At 33.4% G+C, this 25,602-nt stretch overlaps 1 pseudogene; it reads right to left on the reverse strand.

Annotated features, from left to right (window-relative positions):
* Nucleotides 1-22,970: 22,970 nt before the first annotated feature.
* Nucleotides 22,971-23,771, reverse strand: LOC114624532 (annotated as a pseudogene).
* Nucleotides 23,772-25,602: the final 1,831 nt, after the last annotated feature.

Genomic DNA, 25,602 nt, shown 5'->3' on the forward strand with positions numbered 1-25,602 from the left:
AGTCATCGTGAACTTCTCTCAACAGTCATTATCCATCTACACTTCTTTGTGCAGGTTCAAGCTAGAACTCTTCTTATCCACATCACCATGCTTATTAGTATTCAGCCTTTTTTTGTTTTTTATGTTCATAGTTAAGCATGATTATATCAGACTTGCTAGGAGTGGGGCTTTGTATCCAATATCCCTCTTCCTTGTTGGGATTGTATCTGACTTGAGCTTGTATATGTTGTGTATACTATCATAGCCTCTGTGAGTTTTTATGTCCACATGAAACATGTCCTCTCACGTTTTTGAATTTTTTTTTTTTTGTTTCTTTGAAATAGTTTGAGACCTCTGGCTCTAACAGCCTTTCTACTTCCTCTTCCTTGCAGATCTCTGACACTTGAGTCAAAGGGTATGAACAAAAAATTTTATCCATAGGTGAATACTGAAAAACTTCTCACAGTATATAGGTTGTCCAGCTAGAAAACTCTGTGTTAATTAACAACTGCTGTATTTTTAAAAGTTTATGCTTTTAAAGAAATGTATCTGATAGTTACACATGTGATAATAACTGGATCATTTAAAATTCAAATAAAAATTATTACATATATTTTATGTCCTACAATTATGCCACGCATATTTGCTATTAATATCATTTTCTGACCTCAGTGTTAAATCACAATTTGCCTAAAACAGTAAGGCTTGGATTGCTTATTCATTGAACTGAAGGAGAAATTGCATGTTGAGGACAAACTATGCCATCTTTTAAGTAATAGAATCATTAATGATTAATAGAAATGGAATAGTTTAAAAATGCATGAGTCAATGTGAACTATTTTAATGGAAAAAAGTATTTGAGGGAAATAAGTGTGTGTGTGCATGTGTGTGTGTGTGTGTGTGTGTGTTTCCCGTGTGCCTCTGTTACTCTATAAGATTCTCTTGATCATAATCTTAAAATTGTGTGTCTCATAAAATGCCATAAGACTGGTCAATCAAAAGGACATCCATACCTTGTTTACTCCTCCATCACAATCTGATTTATTACAGTATAATAAGATAATCACTTTTCTGTATTTGTACTTAAATTTTACTATTTTTATTACTACAAGCATTGTAGGTATTCAAACATTAGTGAACATTCTGTGTAATTTTCTCTGTACATTGTTTGTGCAGTCAATTCTGAATGATGCATCCCAAACTTCTTCAGATAATAGAATAAGAGACAATTCAGTTTAACCATGACCTATACTACATCAAAATATATGAAATTATTTCAGTTCACTGTGTTTTGGGAATGGTACAGAAACTTCTTCAAAGTTCCACAGTTTTAGAAGCTTGGACATGAGAGTAGTAATATTGAACATGAAGCTTTTGAGTTTGAAGTGTGGGGTTGTGAGGGATAGTGGCCTCCACAGGATCATATGTCTGAAATTTTCTTCCCCATTTGTCAGAACTCATTAGAAATAATGGAGAGATGTGCCCTTGTTGAAGGACATGTGCCACTTCTGGAAGATGTTGAGGTTTTCAAACACTTGCTGCTTTCCCAATATAATCTTTCTGCCCCTTACTTGCAGATAAAAGCAGGAGCACTCATCTGTCCTTGCCATCATGTCTTCTCAGACTCTAACCCTCTGAAACCAGAATCCAAAATAAATCCTTATAAGTTGCCTTGGTTATGCTGTTTTGCCATTGCTAGAGAAAAGGAACTAATATACAGAGCCTAGTGTGAGGGTAACTCTGTTTAAACTCTTTTATGCATGTATGATATGTAAATATAAATTGGAAATCTTTTACTGTACTTGGCTATGATTTTTCCAGTGGTCTTTACTGTAAGTTATTCCTGATCACATATTATTTTCAACTCCCAATATTTCTCCCATACCTCCCTGAACTCCCACTGTTTTCTTAGTTCCCTTTTCTTCATCATCTATCATGTGATGTTCTATGCTCATTTAATCAAAATCCTACCTCATGGCCTCTTACTTATTGACTGCCATGTGAACTCCAATTCAAAGGAGCACACACACGCACACACATATATCCATGCATACACAGAGACATAAAAAATTAGAATTTAAAGTAAGCATACATATACAAGACAAAAAAAGTCACATTTAGTTTTCTAGGTTTAGAATTACTTCACTGAGAATGTTGTCAAGTCTACCCACTTATTCGTGGGTTAGTTTTATTGTAGCTGAAAATTATATTGAGTACATTTACTATATTGTGATTATGTAGTAATTTGTCATGGACACCCAAGCTGTTTGTATATCCTAACTATTTTAAATAAGGCATGTATGAACATGAATGTGTCTCTGTGATATGATGAAGAATCCTCGACTGCATTGTTAGTTCCTCAACCTAGAACTGACCTTAATACTTGCATGTAATTAAAATGATATATAAGCGAAAAGGGGGAGGGGGGATGGGATAGGGGGTTTCAAGGGAGGGGAAATGGGGAAAGGGGATGACATCTGAAATGTAAATAAATAAAATATTCAATAAAAAAGAATCTTTTAGGAATATGACCTTAACTACTACAGAGGCATCACATGGTAGATATTCTTTTAGCTCACTGAGAATATGTGTTTCTGTACAAATGCAAGCCGTATGTATGTAGGTGCCTGCAGAGCCCTCCCTGGCCAGAGTAGAATGATGCTAGAACTCCCAGCACCGTGATTTTCACTTAGTAAACATATGACTTGCTCATATGAAGCTCCTCACCCCAAATGGCACTCTTTTGTACATGATTGACTCCTTTAATTGCTACTTGTGTTTCTATGGGAAAATGCTGGTGCAGAATTTAATCAATAACAATATTAATTGCTTTTATTTGTGCCTCCCCACAATTTCACAGTTGCCTATTCCTTGAACCATATGAAGACAAATTATCTTCCTTTGTCATTTACGTGTATTTACCTGTGTTTCTGTTCCATTTTTAAGTCTGTAAAACAGTTACATATTAAGACATTGTTAATCATTTTTGAATATAAAGAATTTTCATTTTTAAATTATTTTTTATTTTTGAGATTATACTAAAATTCCATCCTTTTTCCCACTCCTTTATCTCCCTCCAAATATTCCCATATACTAGCCATTCCTTGCTCTCTTTCAAATTCATGACCTCTTTTTTATTGATTGTATCTACATTTCTCTACATATAGACACAAACAGATAGGCAGACAGACAGATAAACACACACACACACACATACACACAAAGGCACACCCCACATATACACATATATACTCATAAATACATTTTTCTTAGTTTGTATTATGTTTCTCTTAGTTTTGTTTTTAGAGCTGGCCATTATTAGTGGATAACTAAATAGAACAATCTTTCCACAGGAAGACTGCTTTCCCCTGTCAACGTTGTTCAGGTGACTATAGTTCTTTGTGTAGGGTTTGGGTGTAATGAGCTTTCCTATGTCCAGTTTGGTGTGTATATTGTCAATTTTTCAAAAGGTCATCGGGATCACTGAAAGCACACAACTCTCAGCCTCAAGCACCTGGTCTTGGGATTAATCACAGAAGCAGTTATTTTTTTTATTTGTTTGCTTTAGGCTTTTATGTTTCATCATAGTGTGACTAAATCACAAGCTCCTGCCAGCTGCTTCAATAGAATGTTTGGTGTAGAAAATTTCATGGATAGTGCCCAGTAATCTAGTTATCACTTATAAACCACTCTAATTTTCCATGATTCCACCAGCCTTTTATTTTTCAGATGAGTGATGAGACTGCTTTCTTGTTCCTTTTACAGTGAAACATTAATAAGCCCAAACTTTCCATAGTCTTTGTAGGTGAGCTCAGCTGCTCTGATTGTAGTACTGTGACGATTGACAGAGTAATACTGCAGATATTCCAAGTTTAAATTTACATAGATGAGCACTATAATTTAAAATTAGTCGTTCCAAATATTGCTTTACTTGATTGGTTTGTTTTGACTTTTAAAATAATTAAATAGTTGGTCTTTAAATGTGAAAATTAAAGTGTTTTATTATAAGTCTTCTCTGAAACCTTGGTTTTCTTTCAAACTTATAAAGATTGTAGTTTCATAGTAGGTGAGTATTATTAGTAGGTAAGTAGTATTAGTACTACTAATACTACTACATAGTATTAGTACATAGTAGGTAAGTAGTATTGAGTATACTTCATTATATATTGATTTTCCAGTCATTTGTCATGGATATCTAGACTGTTTATATAACTTAACTATTTTAAATAAGGCAGTAATGAGCATGTGTCTCTGTGGTATGACCAAAAAATCCTTTAGGAATATGATGCTGACTAGTACAGATGAATCACATGGTAGATCCATTTGTAGTTCACTGAGAATATGTCTGTTTGTATGTGCAAGTTTTCTCTCTTTCCTTCCCTTTCTCACCAGTCCCAAGGAGTTAAAAGCGTTCATAGTTTTCCTGTTGGCCACAGGGCATGCCAGCCCCAGTAATTTAAGCTTTACTACCTCAGAAAAGGTCTTCTGAGTAACTTCTCTAAACACTAGCTGACTTTGGCAGCAGCCCCTGCATGTATCTTGGTCCAGCTCCATCAGCAGCTCTAAGCACTGACCCCCAACTGCTGCATCCCTCAGTTCACCATGTGAATGCCCACTGTATAGATGCCCAAGCTGGGCATTGGCAAACATCTACCAACTTAGCTTTATACATAAATGGAGAAAGGTAGAAATGTGTATGTTATACTTATTCATAAATCATTGATCACATGTGAGATGACAAAGGATATTAATTGTGCTTTTAGAGACAGTTGAATGTGACTGCTCCGTTGACATTCTCATTCTTTTTAATTAATAAAAGATTATAGCCTATGGGTTTGTACCACTTATATTTATGGTAAATTTTCCCTCAAATCATTCTGGAAGCATCTCACAGGTACACCCAAGGGTAATAGATTGTAGATGATTCTAAAATCTGTATATCTGAGAGTTAAGACTAACAATCACACATGCAAACACTCTCTCTCTCTCTCTCTCTCTCTCTCTCACACACACACACATACACACACAAACATACACATATATGAATATATACCTACACACACCACACACACACACACACACACACACACACATATATATATATATATAATCTACAAGGCATAATTCAAAGTAAATCATACATATTTCTTTGAATTGTGCCTTGTAGATTTCTATTTGAAGTAATAATGATGATGAATACTGTAAATGTCAGCAACTGGGTAGAAAGCAGAATTTGTTCATTATTTTATAACAGTTTCAAATTCTACAAAATTATTCACTTAATTTTTACTCACTGAATTTACAACAGTTTAAAAATATAAAAGATACACTATATATATGAACATATCAAAATAAAAAATATACATTACTTTTTATACACACATGTACACACACAGAAATACACACAAACACAAACACACGCACACTGTAAAACATCCACAGAGAGACAAAAGGAGTTAGAATGCTCTATCTGTTTAAGAGCGAAAAATAAAAAGATAAAAATATCCACAAACTGTTTCTTATGATTTCAGATATTGGTAAAAATATCTTTCTGGGACCAAATTTTATTGTACTTTATTCACTATTCTGTGTTTTGTGGCATTACATGTTTATGCAATAATTTCATTTTACAAATACTAAAATATCAGGAAAGATTATTCATACAGTATAATTTTAGAAGTCATCAACTGATACATATTAGTTATGCTTTCTTTGTTATAGAGAATATTAATATGAAGGTAACCAATAAAAATGAAGTAATTAATTTATTATGTAGGTTTAATTTATTTTATATATTTTTCTACTTTAAGTTATAGTTTCAGTTGTCATAAATAGGAACATTCACGGATATACTCATATTTCACTTGACGTTTCAATTATCTCTGAAACTACCCTGTGAGTTTGCCCTTGGAAGTCTCATAGACTCAAGAGTCAAAATGAATGATGCCTATTAATCTTCTAACACAAATGATCTCAAGTCAAAATATAAATATCAAAGTCATGCTGGTTTGTTTTGCTGCTGTGATGATATATCATAACCAAAAGCAACATAAGCAGGAAAGTTTTGATTTGCCTTATTATTTATTGGCTACCATCAAAGGAAACCAGATTAGGAATTCAGGGCAGGAACTTCTTGCAGAAAACACGGGGAAAGGCTGTTTTCTGGCTTGTTCCTGTTGGCTTCTTCAGTTACCTTTTTTGTATAGCTCAGTCATACCAGCATTAACATGGTTCTGCTAATGGTGTCCTGAGTCCTCCTGTATCTATTATTAATCAAGAAAATACCCTACAGATATTCTAGTACTCCAATCAGAAAAAGAGAATTCTTAGGGTTAGGACCCCTCTTCCTTACTGTGTCACTGTGACAGAAAGCTAACCAGAACAACACTAATGATCTATTAAATTAAAATAGCAGATCATAAACTTTAAATATTACACATGTTTAAGTGTACTATGATTCTGAGGATGTTATCTAGAACAATTCATTTGGGAATTTTCATTGTGATTCTCATAATGAACAGTAATAAAAATATAAAATATATACTTTTAAAATTATATATTTCTATGTAGCAGGTGATATTTTTCATATATTTGCACATACCGGAGATTAACCTCTACTAATTGTAAGAATAAAAATTTAATATTCTTTTACTTGTCTATGTGAAAAATAGCAAATTTTACAAGATATCAAACCATTTAAGAAGATTCAGTGTGTGCTCATAGATTAAGCAGTATCCTAAAAAGGTTTTTAAGCTCATTATATTTTCAGAGATTGTCTTAAAGCTGTTTTTCTTGACTGAATTCTACTGGCAACTATTTAGTGACATACTTTAAAGTCTGGCAAATTCTCTAGCTGGCCCCTAGTCTCCCTTTATTTATAACTTATATAGAGGAAGATGAAAGGGAATGGGGAGATTAAACAATTACTTTTAATATTAAAAGGTATAATATCTAGAAAGTAGTTATTGTGTGAATAGTTTGGTCTTTTAGCAGCAATTGATGTTGGTTAAAAAAATTCACATAGAATGACATTCAACACTTGGTAGTAGTTAAGCTTATGTGCAGCTTAACTTCTTGTAATGTATAAAAGTTCAGTTATTTTTCAAATTGATTGGCACAACTAGAAGTATAAATTGTTTATTGATGAATAATATTGTCTTCTAATCTGTTTCTTTTGGCTGACATGAGTTCCTTCCATGCTTTACAGATTGGCCTGGAAGAGTCCCCTGAGATGATTCCCATGCTTCTGACTAGTGTGTTGCTGAGAATACAGCTCTCCCACTCTTGCTTTTTTCCTGAATTTTAAATTACTACTTGCCCACACTGTCAGTTCAGCACGTGTAATACTGCTTGAAATTAATAAAAACAATAGAAAATCGTTTTCACAACAAAATAGTAATTCAAAACATTCTCTATTAAAATGTTTTAATAAAAGATCAACTGTTCTTTCAGCATTATTAATTGATGTTTGAAATCTGCAATGCAAGTGAAAACATTCCTCCACCATCTTTTTATGAAGATGAATTATATTACCACAAATTGCATCCACAAATGAATTTATAAGAACTGTACTTGTGGGTTTTTTTTGTTTTCCTTAATAAATCTGAGTATAATAAGCACAATTATTTTACAGGGGGTAAATACTTTAGCTCTGTTTAGTTGAGTTAGGAGCGTTGAATTGTTTTTGTGTAGAGGCAACTCCAAGATGTTCATAGAGTTATAATATTAGAGATGACTGTAAAATTACTTAGAAGGCTATGCTGTTTCCCCGGTATTTTTAAGCTTTTCCTTACTGAAAATATGTGTGGTGTTTTCAGTAAGAATGACTCCTATAGGCTTATAAATGTGAATGCTAAGGCAGTGGCAGTGACACTATGTGTTGGAGTAGGTATGATCTTGTTACAGGATGTGTGTCACTGGAGTTGGCTTTGAGGTTTCAAACCCCAATCCACACCCAGTGCTTTTCTCTCTTTCTATTGTCAATGAATCCACATATAGAACTCTCAGCTACTTGTCTAGGACCATGTCTGCATGGGTCTAAACATGCTTCCTGCCATGATGACAATGAACTAAATAAACCTCTGAAAATATAAGCAAGCCCTTATTAAATGATTTCTCTTGAAAGAATTTCTGGGGTCATGGTATCTTTTCATAGCAACACAAGACTGATTAAGACAACATGTTATTCATGAATCCTAATACAAACGCTAATGAAAGTTCCTCCTCTTTATTTCCTTATTTATTTCCTTATTTATTTATTTATTTATTTATTTATTTATTTATTTATATTTACAAAGGTTATTCTCCCATACAATACACAGGAGCACAGTTTTCCCTTCTTACACGCTTCCCAGGGAAATTCCAGAACCTTATTTCTCCAAGATCCAAGAGACAACAATAAAACACTATAAACAAGATTCAAAAAGTCAAGTAAAATTAAAAAGAAAGAAAAAAGCCCTCCTATCAAGGCTAAAATAGGAAACTCAATAGGAGAAAAAGAATCTTTGTAGATACAACAAAATTGCCTTCTAATGCCTTTTAAAATATCATTCTAAATCCATAAGGCTCTTTTATTCCTTTTATAGTTTTTATTTTGTTGGCTTAATTTATCTTGTTTTTTTTTTCAGTAGAGCAGTAGATGTTTCTTCTTCTTTTTAATATTCTTTCTTTGTATTTAATTTTTTTTTTTTTTTTTTTACACTGCAGATTTTATTTTCCTCCTGCTCTGGCATCCGACTGTTTCACATCCCATACTTACTCCTAACTCTCTGTTTCCATGAGGGTATTCCCACCCCCACCCTCTACCCCATCAAACCTCTACACACTCTGGGGCTACCAGTCACTTGAGGATTAGTTGCATCTTCTCTGATTAAACCCAGATCCTGCAATCCTCTGGTGTATATGTGTTGGGGGACTCAGCTGGTGTATGCTGCCTGATTGGTGGTCTAGTCTCTGAGAGATCTCGAGTGTTCAGGTTAATTAAGACTTCTGTTCCTCCTACAGGGTTGCCCTCCTCCTCAGCATCTTTCAGCCTTTCCCTAATTCAATCACAGGGATCAGTAGCTTCTGTCCATTGATTGGGTGCAAATATCTGCATCTGACTCTTTCAGCTGCTTGTTGAGTCGCTCTGAGGGCAGTCATGATATGTCCCTTTTTGCGAGTGCTCCATAGCCTCAGTAATAGCGTGAGGCCTTGGGACCTTCCCTTGAGCTGAATCAAACTTTGGGCCTGTTGGTTGACCTTCTTTTCCTCAGGATCCTCTCCATTCCATCCCTGCAGTTCTTTCAGACAGGAACGATCATGAGTTAGAGTTTTGAATGTGGGATGGCATCCCCATCTCTCACTGATTTGATGCCCTGACTTTCTGTTGGAGGTGGGCTCTACAAGTTCCCTCTCCCCAGTGTAGGGCATTTCATCTAAGGTCATTCCTTGTGAATCTTGAGAGTCTGTCACCTCCTAGGTCTCTGGTACATTCTGGAGGATTTCCCCAACTTCCTACCTCCTGAGGTTGCCTGTTTCCATTTTTTTGTTTTTGTTTTTTTTTTTGCTTTTTAGTTTCATTCCTTCTGGCTCTCAGGACTTCTTCAGTCATTTTCTACCACCAAATGAATACAAGATTGTGTTTCCCTTTTCCTCCCTATCCCCTTTTCCTCCCGGCTCCCTCCTTCCCTCTTCGTAGTTGCTTTCTTCTCCTCATTCGGGCCATTCAGCTTGTTGGCATTTTTGAGTTCTGTGGACTGTATCTTGGGTAATCTGTACTTTTTTATTTTTAATTTTTTGGCTAATATCCACTTATTAGTAAGTACAAAACATGCATGTCCTTTTGGATCTGAGTTACCTCACTCAGGATGATATTTTCTAGTTCCATTCATTTGTCTGCAAATTTCAGGATGTCCTAGTTTTTAATAGCTGAGTAGTATTCCATTGTGTAAATGAACAACATTTTCTGTACCCATTTTTCTGTTGTGAGACATCTAGGTTGTTTTCACCTTCTGGTTTTCACAAACAAGGCTGCTATGAACATAGTAAAACACATGACCCTGTGGAATGTTGGAACATCTTTTGGGTATATTCCCAAGAGTGGTATTTCTGGGTCTTCAGGTAGATCTATTTCCAATTTTCTGAGGAACCTCCACATTGATTTCCAGAGTGGTTCTACCAGTTTGCAGTCCCACCAGCAATGGACGAGTGTTTCTCTTTCTCCACATCCTCGCCAACATGTGTCACCTGAGGTTTTGATCTTAGTCATTCTGATTGGTGTAAGGTGGAATCATCGGATACTTTTGCCTTGCATTTCTCTGATCACTAAAGACGTTGAACCTTTCTTTAGGTACTTCTCAGCCATTCGAGACTCCTCTGTTGTGAATTCTCTGTTTAGTTCTATACACAATTTTTTGATCGGGTTGTTTGGTGTTTGGTTGTAGCTTCTTGAGTTTTTTTTTACATATTTTGGATATTATTCCTCTATTGGATGTGTGGTTACTGAAGACTATTTCTCATTCTGTAGGTTGCCTATTTGTCTAATTGATTATGTACTTTGCCTTACAGAAGCTTTCCAGTTTCATGAGTTCTCATTTATCAATTCTTGATCTTAGAGCATGAGCCATTGTAGTTTTCTTTAGGAAATTTTCCCCTGTGCAAATGAGGCTCTTTCCAATTTCATTTCTATTAGATCCAGTGTATCTGACTTTATATTGAGGTCCTTGATCCACTTGGACTTAAGCTTTGTGCAAGGTGACAAAAACAGGCCTGTTTTCATTTTTCAGCATACAGACAGATTCCTTTTTTTTCCATCCTTTTTTCTTTTTCTTTTTTTTTTTTTTTTTTTTTTGCTTTTTTTACTGTGCAAAAAGTGTATGGTTTTATTTCTTGGTTTTCAATTCTATTCCATTGTTCAACATGTCTGTATTTGTACCAAGGCCATGAAGTTTTTATCACTATTGCTCTGCAGTATACCTTGAGATCAGGGGTGGTGAATACCCCAGCAGTTCTTTTATTAAGAATTGTTTTCACTATTCCAGGCTTTTTACATTTCCAGATGAATTTAAGAATTACTTTTTCAATGTCTTTGGCTGCGATTTTTATGGAGATTGCACTGAATCTGTAGATTGCCTTTGGTAAGATGGCCAAATTTACTATGTCATGGAGTATCTCCATTTTCTGAGATCTTTCATTTTTTTTCTTGAGAGATTTGAAGTTATTGTCCTACAGATCTTTCACTTGTTTAGTTAGAGTTACCCTAAGATATTTTATATTATTTGTGGCTATTGTGAAGGGAGTTGTTTCCCTAATTTCTTTCTCAAGCTGTTTATCATTTGTATAAACAAAGTTCATTGATTTATTTGAGTTAATTTTACATCCAGCAAGTTTGCTGAAGTTGTTTATCAGCTGGAGAAGTTCTCTGGTAGAATTTTTGGAGTTGCTTAAGTATACTATCATATTATCTGCAAATAGTGATACCTTAATTTCTTCTTTGACAATTTGCATCCCCTTGATGTCTTTTTGTTTTCTTATTGTTCTAGCTAGCACTTCGAGGACTATATTGAATAGATATGAGGAGAGTGGGCATCCTTGTCTTGATCTCGATTGAGGTCAGATTACTTCAAGTATCTCTCCATTTAATTTGTTATTGGCTGCTGGTCTGTAGTAAATTGTGTTTATTATGTTTAGGTATGGGCCTTATTTCTTGATCTCTCCAAAACTTTTAACATGAAGGGATGTTGTATTTTGCCAAAAACTTTTTTTGCATCTAAGGCAATGATCCTGTGATTTTTTTTCTTTGAGTGTGTTTATATAGTGGTTTACGTTAATGAATTTTTGTATATTGAAACAACCTTGCATCCCTGGATCATGGTAAATGATGGTTTTGATGTATACTTGGATTCAGATTGCAAGAATTTTATTGAGTATTTTTGCAATGATATTCACAAGTGAGATTGGTCTGAAGTTCTCTTTTATTGGTAGACTCTTTTGTTTCTTTAGTTTTTTCTTATTAGCCTTTAAATTATGTGATATTTGATATCCTTACCATGTGCTTTAGAGTAAAATTTAAAGTAACTTAGAATATTTTTATTCCACATGAGCTTCTCAATTTGTATAAATTTTATTCATATGTTTTGAAAAGAATTTTGACTATTTTTTGACTTTTAAAACTATTATCTTTATTCTTTTTTATAGTCCAGTCATTATTTCCCTCCTGTTCTGCCTAATTATTTTAAATATTACTTATTTACTATTCAGTTTCACATAACATACTGTACATATTTCCTCACTGTCAGTTTTCTAACATCTCATTTTTTATTAGTCTCCTGTACCTATTAGGAATATTTACTTTTAATTTCATGTCATGTATTCATTACACAATTTTATATGAATCCTGTAAATTACTAGATCTACTAATGGGTAGCTGTATGCATTGCATTTCTTTTTTCCTTAGATTTACTTAATTAGGCTAAAATGATTACTTCTATTGCACATTTTATTTCTGTTTATACTACTACCTAGTACTCTGATCCACATTCTAACAGTAATAATGCCGATTAACAATTGACCTTAATCCTCTTCCAAATCCATATAAACTATAAACAATTTCATAAAAAGGAGTGCAAATTTGTTTTTTTTTTGTTGTTTCCAAGTAATAGAAACCACTAGTTATTTTGTGACAATGGGTTAATTTTCTGCATATTTGAATTTATTTTTCTTTATACAGGAGTCATGATTTCATCAAAACTCACCTACTTACAAATCTCTTACAAAACTCTTACAAAACGTTGTTAAAACAGCCAAACTTGCTATGTGTAGTAGTTTTGACATTTTCCATGTATGTCTGATAGCATCTGAAAACTATAGCCAGCTAAATTTTATGTTGTAAGTTATTATTCACAAATGACAAGAAAAAATCATTAGAATACTATATTTATAAAATCTATCTATGAGCTAAACTACTTAAGAGAACAATTATGTATGGTACACACCAAATTAAAAAAAAAAAAAGAATACCAGCAGGCAATCTTTCACTTTAAACAGTCTTTCTCTACTTTGTGTTATAATATATGCCCTTAGAGGAACCATGTGTTTAATACTTAGGCTATTTATTATTGTAGTTCTGTGCTGTTGTTCACTCAGGCAGAAACGTAGGTACTGAGAATATGCAGATAAAATCCTATTAAGAAGCTAGAGAAACTACTTAACTTTCAGAATGTTGATCTGGGTCATTTGCAGTGCATTTAAAGGAAGGAAAAAATGTGTTTTAGATGTTTCTATATTAGACATGATGGAAGTACTTTGCTCAAAAATAAATCAATAATTTAAATATTTTTATTTATATGCTACTGTATTATTTAGTGTCAGTAGTATATAATTCTTATCTCTGCAGTTTTAATATAATGTTAAATATGAGGAATCGATGCCCTCATTTTTATAGAAAAAGCTGCCTGTGTTTCAGTAACTGCTGTCCTTAAGACAACAGTGGATCGCCCGTTCATGCATCACTCTGTGCTATGCCAGGTATCACCCATTTGCAGCTCTCCCTAAAATATTCATTGCTCTAGTTTCTCCTTATGTCATCTTTTGCCATACTGATCATGCTTCCAGCTCAGTTAAACCTACTGATGGTATGACTGCAGCTAGTTTTACACATAAAAGATAACTGAAAAAATATAGAAAATTCTTAGTCAAGGCAAATGCTTCAAGAATTTTTATCAAATTATATATTCAAATATAAAGATTTTTTTTTAAAAAGTTCTTCCTTGGATCTTTTACATGAGTTGCAGCTTCACTTTGCTTTGTGGTGCATTAGATCTTATGGTTAACCTGTGTAATTTTGATTATAGTGATAGCCACAATGTTGTTCAATCTTCCCCAACATACTAAGTCTACAGTATTTTTTCATCTGCTCAAACAGAAACCTCATGTAATATTGCTGGAACTACTCAACTTGACCCTATGTCTACCACATGGACACTGATTTTCCAGCACCTAGGGAAACTCTCATCCATCTTAAAGCTCAGTAGATTTGCCTAGTTTGGATATTAAAAACAATTTGGATTTTATAATGAAATATAAAATATCAAAGGTCTTTTGATATTATAGTATTTCAAGTAACAAAATATTTTCAATATTTGCTTCTTTTCCAGATACAGTCTGGTCCTTATCATATTTATTGCTTATATTATTTGCATCATGTGACTACTACATTTGCTACCTCCTACCAGATATTTGATCATGGGAATTTTTGATGATTCTATTAAAAGACTGTAGATAAAATATATGCTATATTTTTGTTTACAAACTATTTCTTAGACCACAGTTTTCATTTATCTTTAATATATACACGAGAGCAGATTTTTCTATATTGTACTTTCACTCCAATTTCACCCTATTTTGTGGAAACTAGAAAATAGATTTTGAAAGCTGTAGAAGAATTTTTTTTACTCCTGGTAATTACATACAGTCAGGAATGCTTATTATTCTTCTTGTTTTTCTAGACCATTCTACAAATATCAAAGTGTCATCTGATTACAGTATCACCCCATTCAATCTTCAGTAAAACTAGTGAGTTATTTTTAATTATATATTTCAGTGACATTCTTTGAAAAACGTCTCTTAAAGTTTTAAATCATTTTAATCTACTTTCATCTTTTTTTATTAATTAATTCTTACAGTTCTCACAAGGATCACTCTACAAAGGCTTTTAGAAACTCTCTGTTTTTTTTTCTAGTTTAATATCAACCAATAACTCCATATTTTAGAATTTCACATCTGTCTTTTGTAGTGGCAGTTTACATTAAAAAAAATATCTTATTTTCTCTTTGCAAATATTCTATGCCTTCAGCAATCTATTGAGGTTCTTTCACATTTACAAGCTTTTAACTAAAAATTAAAGTACTTTATGTTACATACAGATCTACTTATTCATTAGTTTATTTCTTTTATGTTGAAAAGAGTATCGGATGCCAAGTAAACTTACACTATTTACTTAATATTTTACTTCACAGAAGCACAATTTTTAAAAGAAAACTAATGTATCAAAATAATGTGAATTACATAGGGAAAGACTACCTAAGAAAGTTAATTTTACACCCAAAAGCCTACAAATTGTTTTAAAATTCTCCATAACACTAAGAGATAGCTAAGAAAAATTCAAACAGCACAATGATTCTTATAACTGATAGACTCCAGAATGGGTGAATTAAATCACTGTACAGTTCAGAATCATAATCCTACTTTCAGTTAGAATTTCTCTTCAATTTTTCTGCTCTGCTGTAAAAGTTATATATAAAACAGTAAATCTACTCAATTGATTCTAAAGTTCACCTTTATTTTCTTCCTTTTCTGACTTTTGTGCAAGGGTTCATCATCTTGATCTTCTCATGGCATTGTCCTTATAAAAACCAAAGCTTACCTGAACATCTTGATTTTCTTATCTGTGTTCATTTCAAATAACATAATGTATAGGATTAAACTACCATATATTTCTAAGAGCTGTTTCTGAGAATTCAATATTAACATCAAAATGCTAACACAGGAAAATACACTTGATTTGATTCATATATATTTTTTTTTACATTTATCTCTAAAATCTCCATATTTATTTAATGTTATCATTGTGACTTTGAGAAATTCTTTAATTTACTAAGATGAAAGTCTCATATTTCTAGTGAATAGATATTTGAAGTAAAATATTACATTGTATTATATAAAACCTTCTGAGCAGCAGATTGAAATTGTGTGGAGTGGTTAACATAAAATGATTGGCAAAAGCAGTCTGTATAATTAGACCTATTAGCAAAATCATAATTACTTTAATAAAATGTATTATTTCACTTTCAATCTGAGTACACATAATTTGTTCTTAAATGATAGAAGGAGAATTAATGATTTCTGACTTTAATATAGCCATTTAGCTGAAAGAGCATGGATACATGCTATGACTTTTTCAATCACATCAAATAAAATTCTTTATCATTCAGTAGTTTTTATTTAGCCATTAACATGATCTCATTTAAAAGCAAACTATTTATTTTATTGTACTATAGTTTTCCAGAAGTGTATGTCAAGTTTGATAACATATGTTTTGTTTGCCTTTCATGTAGAGAAGAATGACAGTGAATGAGTAATTGGAAAAGTAGAAATGAAAATAAGAAATTCTTCAGCCATAGTCCTTCAGCAAAGTTTGTATAAGAAAATGGAAATTCTGGAAACACAATCTACTTGTACCGTCTCAGGCAACTAAAACCAGGCAAATATAAGATTTCTCTACATGTAGGAACAGTGACATTACAGGAATCATAACATAGCCCTTGGCTAAAAATACTTCATAATCTCGCTACAACGGCATTTTGAGTCTCCACTATCCTCAAAAGGTTAATACTTATATATCTAATTTTTTTAATTTCATGCAATATATTGATTTTAAAAATAGCAATGCCTTCAGTTAAATATTTTTGGAAGTGCAAAGATAATTTTATTAGAAGCAAAAAAAATTGGTAGGATATGAAACTTGTAAATCTTGGCCATTTCCTAAAGCAGAAAAATTAGACAAAAGAAGAAGAAAATAATATTTGAGTAAAGGTCAGTCACATAGTGGCAGGCAACGGCATAGCAAGGAGGGTACTCTAGAGAAAGAATAAAGAATCATGGAAGCTAGCAGAAGATGTAAGGCAAGAGATATTGTAAAAGGAAAGGAAACATTTTTTTCCAGGAAATTCAGAAATTACTTCTGAAGTAGCATGTCTATGCTCTATCAGACAGTGACTTATGGAGCAGGCGTTCTAGGAAGATAAAACACACTGTCTCATTAAAGAAATACTTATTCTGCACAGCATAGTTTAGGAGGACCCCACTTAGTAGGTTGAACCAACCTGCCAATGTAGTAAGACCTTTACCAGATGATTATCCTTCCAGAAATATTAGCTGTCCGTGATGTAAACTAGGGCTACTCTCTTGACCAGGTATTTCCCTTAATGATACATTATTATTGCTATTATGCCAAGATCCCTACCTCCAATGAGATAACTCTAAAACCATTTAGTGTATGAGCTGAAACTGCGGATAGATATAACCCATTTTATTAAAGCTAGGTATCATTTTCAAAGTTGCTCACTGGATAGGATTAATGTCTGAGATTTAGTCGTCTTTCTTGTCCTTACGTATTGTCTCCAGAAAAGGACGCATTATTTACAAGAAGATAAGAAACCAGGACATCTTACTGGCAGTCTTATCCAGATAAATTAGGCCATGTCTAGAACTGATATTTTGGTTATGTGTGCCCTGATTTGCCTCAACTTGCATCAGCTTTCGCCACTCTTTACCATCTGAGGACAAAGCCCTATAGTTAGACATTAACCAATCCAGTTCATTTGGCATGAGGACCAGGATTCTGTGTGCCAGTCAGGGAACAGCTCCAGTGTGATGATCTATAACACTGGCTGTCAACCTTCCTAATGCTGTGACCCTTTAATATAGTTCCTCATTTGTCTTGACCACTAATTGCATAATTATTTTTACTGCTATTTCATAATTGTAATTTTGCTACTGTTATGACTCATAATGTAAACGTCTGTGTTTTCTGATGGTCTTACGTGACCCCTTTAGAAGTCATTTGACTCCCCCAAAAGGCTCAACCTACAGGTTGAGAACTGCTGATCTAGATGAATACAAAATGCAATAGTGATTTTTTATTATGACTCCAAGATTTTGGAAGAAGAGGAAGTGATTGAGTAAAGATTGGAAAGAGATGTGAGGAAAAATTAAGAAAATGGCTATCAGCCCAAAGCAGGGAACTGGGACAAGCCAGACAGATGATATTTCTAAAGTACTTAAATAAATGTCTATTAGAATCTCTCAATGGACTTACAACAGCATCCATCTTTTGAGTGCCTTAAATTTTTCCTTTCAACTACAATAGTTGTCAAAGAAACTGTAATTGTTTGAGTGTCTAAAATCAACGTATGGGGTTCTTTAAATATTTGTCTTTTTGATAGAGACAAAGAGAGATTTTGAGAACAAGAAGAAAAGAAGAAAAAGGGTAAGATGGAGGAATGGACAAAAAGAGAGAGGAAGCAAGCAAGAAAGAAATGTAAGGTTAAATTTTTACATTAAAACAATAATAAGATTCACAGGTTGGTACAATGGATGATTTCCTATATTCTTATGATAGGATAGCATGTAGACTCTTCCATTACTATAAAGCTTACTTCAACTCAAAATTTCCCATTCAATTACTCATTGTGAGATGATACACTTTCTGGTTACTTTCATTAGCATATTTCATTAGTTAGTACTTGGTAACCTAGGATATAACAGCTGAATATTTAAATGTTTAACATAAGTGATTTAAAACAGTAATATGACGTCTCTGTCATGAATGACTTGAGCTCTATTTGCTTCAAATTGCCATCTGGAGTCCAGTTACTTGGCTGTGTGGTTTATAATCTCTGTGGATTGTTTTCCAATGACCCAGACTAAGACTTCACCATCTGTACCATATGGCAGTCATTGAGTAGGTGAAAATGGGAATTGAAACCCATAGGGCACCCTATAAAGAAACAGGAAATTAAACACACTACCTTCTAACTATACTCTTTGTCAGAGTCAATCCATATATGGATGGTTCCTGGAGAATATCATATGTACTCTGACTATGAATATGCATTATTATATACAGGCAATCACTGTAAAAAGGTAATACCAAATATGTACTTACACTAGTAGATTTTATAATTTTGAAATAATGACAATAAGTCAAGCTGAAAAATACACTAATAAGAAAAACTGTTTTTCACTGAATATTTGTAAACATTAGTTAATGAGATTTTGGTGGGTTTTTTTGCACCTATATAAACATGTAATGTGTAATATCTAATTACAGTTCTGAAAAATGAAAAAAATATTGCTTAGATTAGATTGTATATTAATGTTAAAATATTATGCAGATTATATAAGGTCCTGTGAATTCTATAAAAATGTAATTTTAACATGAATTATAACATGCACAAAGCTTGAGATAAATGTACTGTCATGCTGCTCACAATGACTAAGTAATTGTAACATATTCTATTTCAAAGTCTCCAGTTTTTTCTGGTCTTAACATCAGTAGCAGTTTGGAGTGTCAGGGAGTTTACATAGAAGTGAAAACAAAGTGAATCAGTTGGTCCACTCCTGTAACCATATGGGTTCCAAAGACTAAACTAAGGTCATTAAGATGAGCCCATCTCCAGCAGGAGACAGGGCATCAAGCGGGGTTGCCATTCAAAACTCTGACCCATAATTGTTCCTATCTGAAAGAAGTGGGATCCAGCTCAAGGGAAGGTCCCAAGACCTGACACTATAACTGAGGCAATGGAGCCCTCTCAAAAAGGGACCTATCATGACTGCTCTCGGAACGACCCAACAAGCAACTGAAAGAGTCAGATGCAGATTTTTGCACCCAACCAGTGAACAGAAGCTGCTGACCCCTGTGGTTTAATTAGGGAAAAGTTGGAAGAAGCTGAGGAGGAGGGAGAATTTGTAGGAGGACCAGCAGTCTCAATTAATCCGGACTCCTGAGAGCTCTCAGACACTGACCCACCAACCAGGCAGCATACACCAGCTGATATGAGGCCCCTCCAACACATATAAGGCAGAGGACCTTCAGTCAGTGAAGATGTACCTAACCCTCAAAAGACTGGAAGCCCCAGGGAGTTTAGAGGTCTAGTGTGGTGGGAGTGGCGGGAGTGGAGACATCCACGAGGAGACAGGGTGGCAAGGTGGAGGCATGGAATGTGGGTCGGTGGGAGGGTGGACACGGAAGAGAATAAAATCTTGACTGTAAAAAAAAAAGAAATAGTAAATAAATAATAATTTTAAAAATCTGAGAAAAATGAGAATAACATCTTATTTATTTCATAAAGGTCTTGAGAGTAAAATTGAATTGAATCTTTTCATTTATTATTTGATCATTTTTATAGTCCAGAATTTATCTCGCTCCTCGTCTACCCTCTGACTGCTCCACATCCAAGAGAATGCCTCCAACCCCCACTCCACCAGCCCTCCCCTCTCCCTGGGGACCCAAGACTCTCGATGGTTATGTGCATCTTAAAAGTACTTCCTTCATTTTTTAATTGTTTATTTTATTTATTTACATTTCACATATTATCCCTCTTCCCAGTTTCCCCTCCATAAATCCCCTATTCCTTCCCTCACCCTCTGCTTCTATGAGGGTGCTCCCCCACCCACCCACCCAGTCCAGCCTCAGCACCCTAGCATTCCCCTACATTGGGTAGTAGTCCTTCGACAGGACCAAGTGACTCTCCTTCCATGGATGCTAGCTAGATAAGGCAATCCTTTGACCTCCTAAAGCTCCCAGGCAATTGATGTTTTTAAAAGTTTTAATGATCATAATCAATGCTGTAATAATTGTGTACTTTTAGAATGAAAGAATGATAACCTACTATTTAAGAAGCTTACTTGGCAATCCAGGTAAGAGGAAATGATAGCTCAGAACTCCTACTCACCTGAGTTCTCTCAAACTATTTCAGAAACGTGGTTCTTATCTTTAAATGACCAGATTGCCTGAGTGAAGCCTTTCAGTCCCATAAAAAGGGGTCTACATGGTTACATAAGATCCTCGGTCCACAAAAGCATTAATGATGGAAGACTTATTAGCTTTTCTCCACACCAGAGTCTGTTACTCTATCTTCCCTCCAGAAATGACATTGCCTAAACCTATATATAGTTAACATTTTTTGCAAAAGTTAAAATGCAGAACAGAATAAAAGTTCCAGGCAGGAGCATGATTGTAAGTTGAGAAGCAATTTTATTTAGTTAATGACTTCTGAAATAAACCCAACAAAATGGTTAAGATTTATTGTCCTTATATTTGTTGGCTGCTAATAAACCCATATCTAACATGATAAATAGCAATAATTCAGATTAATTTTATGAAATGATACAAAACTTTTTACATTATTGCTTTTTAATATTTTTTCTAGTAATAATTTGGCTTTTTTAATAATATAAACTACGAATAGAACATATCTCCATGGATATTATTTTAAATCTTATTTGATGATAAATAAAGATTAGGCATAATATATTAAAATTATATTACATATGTATAGTATGTATATGAGTAAATATACACATATGATTATGTATGTGTATAAGTTTGTATGTGTTATACATGCATATGCTATATTTTGAGATTATTTCCCTCAATGCTTTTAATTTGATTCCGACTTGATATTCGTCCATGAGTGCATAACATCTTGTAAAGGAATCATTCTCTCATCAATCAGAGAAAGAAAACTACATAGTAAGAGTTTGAAATTAGATTGTAAATACTGGATCTCACATTAATTTTGAGAAGTATAAAGATGTGACTTTTCTTTGCTTGTTTGTCAAGAACTATCTAATAACATCCACAACTTTTATTTTCATAATGGATGCAAGAGAGCTATCTCTTTATCAGGTTACCAAAGGTCTGCGAAGCATTGTGCTTTCTGAATTCAGGATAAAATTATTTTTTTCTCTATATTTTCAGAGTCATAATGTCACTTTAAAGATTGAAAGTAGGAAATCTGTTAGAAATCAGTAAGTAAGCAAGATAGCATTTTTCAATGGTTGTCTGACAGGTCAAGATGTTCATAAGGTTGAAAAATCACTGAGAGGCAGAAAAAGTAGGTCATCTTAACATCTTCTGTATCCCAGGTGCCTTCCCTCCACAATTCTATGAACTTTTTGAAATCCTTTCCTCAGCAGTGCCTACTGCTTTACCTGCATCTATTATGAATTGGTTTGCTATCAAAAGTAATAATAGCAACTAAGGTATAAAATCATAGAAAATCTCGTACAGTGTACTTTAAAATATATAAAACAGATAGTTCTGGAACTATTTAACTACCTTTGCAGCACTTAGTATAAAAATATTTCATATTTCAAAACCTGTATTATCTTGCATTGAATATTTTAGTAATGTTTAGATTTCATCTTGAAATTAGCTAATACATTAATTTTTTATTTCACAATAATTTTCACAATAAGATCATTGTTTATTGTAAATAACTGAATGCTACTCCTATTAGAATTATAGTATTTCTGTGTAGTAAGAGCAAATTAAACAACTTAAGTGATAATAAAATGACACCTAATAAACCTAGTGTTTTCATAATAGTTAAGAAAATTCAACAAGTGTAGCCAAATGTTGGTCTTTATAAAATCCTAGCAGATGAGTTTTTACAATGAAGCATACATTTTAGTTCATAGTACTTGAGAACAATCTTTTTATGAATAATTACCATGAAAATATTTTAGATGTTCATTTGGTCAACGTTAAGGAAAAGTTCTTAATAGCTAGCTTCTATTAAGGCACTGGGATTTAGCAATTAACCATTTTAAGATATTATTTACATAAAAATAAAGCATCTAGGATCTAAATACATAATAATTGCTTTCAGTTTTCTTTGTACTCATGAAGGAACTTTGTCTTCACAAGAATATTACATGACTAAGGTCAATAATTAACAATTTTATAAAAATAGATAATTTTATAGAAATTTATATTCAATTTCAGTATTTTTATTCAATTTTATAGAAATAAATAATATATTGTAAATAGGTTTGTTTTTGATTTATTTATTGTTAAAAGATCATACTTTTCTGCTTTTTGACAGTACTTTATCTAGAATGATATTAATTTCTCTTACAGCTATTTGATTGGTTTCAGTGCTATACCACAAAGCTTTTATTTATAAATTTTTAAAGATCCCATTCTAGATAGATAGTAGTTACATTAAGTATCTTCAGGATTGTTTTGACAATTTCAAGTTTATACCAACAAACTGCAATGCCTTCCTACTTAAAATTTTAAACTTTATTTTGAAAGAAAGAACATGTTAAGTCTGATTTTATTTCATTTTATTTATTTTATTTTATTTTCATCATGCTGTTTAATTTAGCATGTTGCCTAGAAAGGCTTGTAGTAGCAAGGGTGTAAACACTTCTCCTGCATGTCACCTAGAGACCATTTCACTAGTGCTCTTTTTGGCCACTAGCCTCTTGTCTCTCACTTAATCAATGGTGAGGTGGATTCCCTTTCCAGGGAAAGAGAGATCCATAGTTTGTTGCCCTTGCAAATACCAAAACTTTTGGAAAGATGGGTGGCAAAGCTGTTGCCATTGACATCTATCACATGAACTACGTCAAAAGAGCCAGGATGTCTCTCTCTCTGTTGGTGATTACACCAATTTTTCACAAGATAGCACTTCCAGTCTCCATACACAGGTTCTCATCAAACTTGATGAAGTCAGTTATTTTGCCTGTCTCCAAAGGAATCTGAATGGTGTCACTCCCCTTGATGAGAGAATCAGGTTATCGAATAGTACAAGCATCATGAGTCACCAGGTGTGGGATTCCTTTCTTTGGCCTACAAAGATCTTTCTCACTTTGTACAACTTATACTAGGCCTCTTCAGATATAATATAATGAACAGCAATGCAACCCTTGGTGTTACAGATCAGATGGAAGTTCTTTCCAGTCTTGTCAATGATGATGACATCCAGAAACTCAGCATGGTAGATTCTATCTGACTTTCCCATCAACCTTAAGGAATCACTGCATGCAAATCTTTTTACTTCATTTTCAGTTAGGGCATGCTTATGTCTGTTCCTTAGGAAAATGATCAGAGGCAGGTATTCCCTCAGCTTGTGAGGACCAATGGATGGACAAGGAACAAATACACCAGCCAACTTCTCCAGCATCCAATGTTTTGGAGAGGCAATGATCTTCAGATTTTTCTTGGGACTATGAACCATGACTGTGCTGGGAACAGAAAGGGACTTGACTTCTTTCTACATCTGAATTTCTATGACCAACACATAAGCTTAGATAATATTTAAGCACCTTCAAGCAGCTGACAAAGCTATATATTGGAAATAGTTGTCCCATGTGTTGATTTTTATGTTAACTCCTGTACTGTAAGAGCTCTGCCCACCTATACCACTACTTTAAAAAAAACAAACATTCCCTATGTATTTCAGGGTTGGCACAGTGTTGGCACCACAGGTAGCAAGCCCGACATCAGACATCAAGACATTGAAAGGGCTGGCAGGGACAGGTTTCAGCTGAGGTTCCATCCTCCCAAATGACTGTAACTTGTATTAATTTGTCATAAAAGTAGCAGCATAGTTTTTTCAGAATTTCAGTTACAGGTAGCAGTGAGAAACCTTCATTGGGAGCTGGAAACCACATTGGAGTCTTCTGGAGAACAGGCATAGTTTTATACATTTATTTCTGAATACTCTAGCATGTCCATTGCCTGTTTATTTTACAGTGCTACCAGGCTTTTTATCAATGATAAGTAAATAATTAGAATTTGCTATATAAACACTATGGAACATTATAATGCTGTAAAGAAATACATAATGATACTTGCAGGAAAACTTATGGAAATGGAAAGTACAATACTAATTAAGAAGAAATCAATATCGTTAAAATACTCTAAGTATTTTAAACAACACAATGACTTTCATTATACTCATAGAAAATATCCTAATATGTATGATATTAATCACATAATACATAAAAGTCTATTATTGTCTTAAAAATATCACTGTAGCAAAAAATACTTAAAACATTTTTAAAAACAGCTCAATAGTATAATGAAATAATTTAATAAATGATTATAGTGTCACTAATTTATGTCAAAAAGTAGAATACAAATGTTTTCAAAGTAATATAAAATATAAATAGAGACTCAAACCAAAATCATGAATTTTATTTTCATTTTCATGGAAGAAAAGGGCAGCGGGGCAATGCTTACTGCTTCAATCATAATTTAAAACCAGCTCATGTGAAGATCCTTGGAAGCATCCTTTGAAGTTTATCTCATTTAATACACTAGCCAATGTTTAGTTGAGATAGATGTTTAGTGAAAAATATAAGCACAGCATGACTTTCCAGAATTCAAACAGTTATATGGAAGTGTGCCTAAAATTTGTAATTACCTATGACACAGTGCACCATAACAGTAATTGTGAACCTTCATTCGGAGTCTCAGTCCTAAACTGTTAATAATGAAAAGAAAACAACAACCCTAACCCTATCCTTAACTTAATCTTAAACCTAACCCTAACCTAGCCCTTACCCTAAGAAATAAGCATGCATAGGAAGATATGAAACCAGTGATGCTGAGGAAAGAGAGAGCACTTAAAATATTATATTCTATATTGTAACCGAATACCTAAGAGAAAGGGAGAAAATAGAATTCTAAAATCTAACCAGGAAAACCAATGTTTAATTTAAATCGTTTCCTAGAAAAATCATGTAAAATATTAAGGATTTTCTATGTCAAAAAATTTAAATAAAAATTTCCATAAAATTAAAACATAAACAAATAACCTGAAGTTTAATGCTATTTATTCATGTGTACAAGGTATTCTAGAATTACACATGTCCACTGGAATGCTTTACAAACAAGATCTTTTCAGATGAACTTCCTCAAAGCTTCTTCATGTTTCATAATCAATCCTTCCTTTCTTGATAAGTGTACAAGTACCTCTAATTTCCCGTTCAAAGGTAACACAAAAATCCCCATACGGATCTTCTAAATCCTATCCAAAGCTCTGTAAATATCCCTTTTATTAA

Source organism: Grammomys surdaster, unplaced genomic scaffold (genome assembly GCF_004785775.1).
Source record: "Grammomys surdaster isolate TR1022 unplaced genomic scaffold, NIH_TR_1.0 65, whole genome shotgun sequence".
NCBI classification, from domain to species: Eukaryota; Metazoa; Chordata; class Mammalia; order Rodentia; family Muridae; genus Grammomys; species Grammomys surdaster.